This window comes from Xiphophorus couchianus, chromosome 8 (genome assembly GCF_001444195.1).
Source record: "Xiphophorus couchianus chromosome 8, X_couchianus-1.0, whole genome shotgun sequence".
NCBI lineage: Eukaryota > Metazoa > Chordata > Actinopteri > Cyprinodontiformes > Poeciliidae > Xiphophorus > Xiphophorus couchianus.
The window spans coordinates 22,830,048-22,832,066 of record NC_040235.1 but is presented as its reverse complement, the minus strand read 5'-3'; the positions used below and the strand labels follow the sequence as shown (position 1 = coordinate 22,832,066).

General features: G+C 43.5%; 1 long non-coding RNA gene across 1 annotated transcript; it reads right to left on the bottom strand.

Moving 5' to 3' along the window:
- Positions 1-1,039: 1,039 nt before the first annotated feature.
- LOC114149747 (uncharacterized) lies at positions 1,040-1,550 on the bottom strand. The gene is made up of 2 exons (XR_003596582.1): positions 1,203-1,550; positions 1,040-1,131 (listed from the first exon to the last, which is right to left on the bottom strand). It is a non-coding gene; the product is annotated as an uncharacterized LOC114149747 (long non-coding RNA).
- Positions 1,551-2,019: the final 469 nt, after the last annotated feature.

The window sequence follows — 2,019 nt, the reverse complement described above, 5'->3', positions numbered from 1 at the left end:
AAAAGTTGCAGGACAGCGACCCTGGAGGACTGGAGTTTGACACCCCTGATTTAGATGCTTTGGTATAGGCTTTAAATAGGGTGTGGATGCTCAAAAAACCCTCCAGGGCGGCTGAATTAAAACAGTTCTGCAAGTGAGCAACGGCCAAGATTCTTCTGCAGTGACGCAAAAGAATCAGTGCCAATGTTTGCAGACGCCTGCTGAAATTGTTGCTACCCACGGTGGCACAGCCAGTTATTAGGATTAGTGGGAAATTACTTTCTCACATGGGTCCAAGTTGTTAATGAAACACTTTTTCTTTTTTTGAAAACCAATATTTGTATTCTTTCAGGTTTTCTGTGCCATGTCCAGAGCACCAGATTCAGATGAAACTACTTTTTGATTAAACTTTCAGTTGAATCCAGAAGACGTCAGAGAACAAACAACACTGTGTGTTTCTGATTTAGTTCACTCTAACGGTATTTGTTAGGGTGCATATTAGTGGACCAATAACTCATCATGTAAAGCACATTTCGGTGCAAATTGGAACCAGATTAGGAGAAACTGCCTGGGTGGAGAGAAAGCCCAACACTGAAGTCAGCCAGAGGCAGTCAACAGACAGACATAGATCACGGATTTAGGAGCTGGACAAAAATGCAACATAACGACAGCCATTATGTGCAAACTCCATTTTTATCATTAGCCATTAAAAGTTATAAGTCGGCTTTAACACATGTCAACTAAAACACATGGGAAGACGAGCTATGAAACATCTAACAAAATGAAATCCTTTTGATTTAGTCACAGCTTATCACTGCCACGTTGTGATGAACAAATGTGCAACTTCACATAAAATGAAATAAATTTGTTCAAGCGTATTTCAATCCACTTGGATGAACAGATTCTGAACCACTAGCTCGTCTGGATGGCACATAAGATGATTTATGAATTTTGTTTCAGTTTCGAACTCTAATTTTCTATTGGATAGAAGATTAGTTCATCTATTTCTGTCATGGTTTGATTTAGTTTGCGGACCCACATGCAGAAACCACACGCTGGATGGAAAAGGTAAGTGATTTATTTACAACAGGACAAATTATATTCAGTTCTCTGGACTTCGGCAGGAGGGCGAGGGTCGCCCGACCAGGTGGCCTGAAACGACAGCTGAATTATAATGGGCTCGGAGTGAGAGAGTGTGGAGGAAGAATCAGGAACTTTCTTACATTTGGCGTGGACCTTTCAGAGCGTGGGGGTGAGGTGCCAGGGTCCGGTGCGAGGGAGTGCTACGGTGCCTAGGGCGGGTGCGAGGCGGAATCGCGGGTGGTTGGAGCGAGAGGGCGTCGGTGGAAACGGCGGAGCAGGCAGGCAGGTATTCTCGGCAAGTTCGGTATGCGTTAACCATCTAGCGAAGACTGAAGGGTTCTGCCGCTCCTATATTCCAGCACGCTGATGAGACAGATCAGCTTCACCTGCGCTGGCTCCACAGACTCCTCACGAAGATCCTCGCTGAAAGAAGATGCAACACTCGCACTCACACTCTCATGCACACGCTCTCACACCGGAACTCTGACAATTTCCCTCCAAGTTACACGATTTATGTGTTTCTGATGGCTTTTCATGGTGAGGAAATAACTCACAGGAGATGTTTAACCTGTAGCATCAATTGTCTTTAATTCTCCATCTGCATTTTCACACAGTGAGCACAGAGGTGAGGGGTCAGTCGCTGTCGGAAAAACCTTTTTTTATGTTGCTTTTCAAACATAATCATGAAACCATTAATCTGTAATCTGAAACTATTACAGTAGCAGCAGTCTGATATAATGAACGGCTGCCACATTCACTTTCCTGTCACTTTTGAGTTTTGATTATTTTTGGTTGATTTTTTTTATTTTTTTTATTTTGTCATTTGTCAGAAATACTGAATATATCACCAGATATCCTCTCGTCGTCATTGACCGTGGAGGGCAAGCAGAGACAAAGTCTGGCAGTAGCGAGAGGCCAGTATGTAGATGTATGCAGTCCTGCAAACGTGGCATTTGT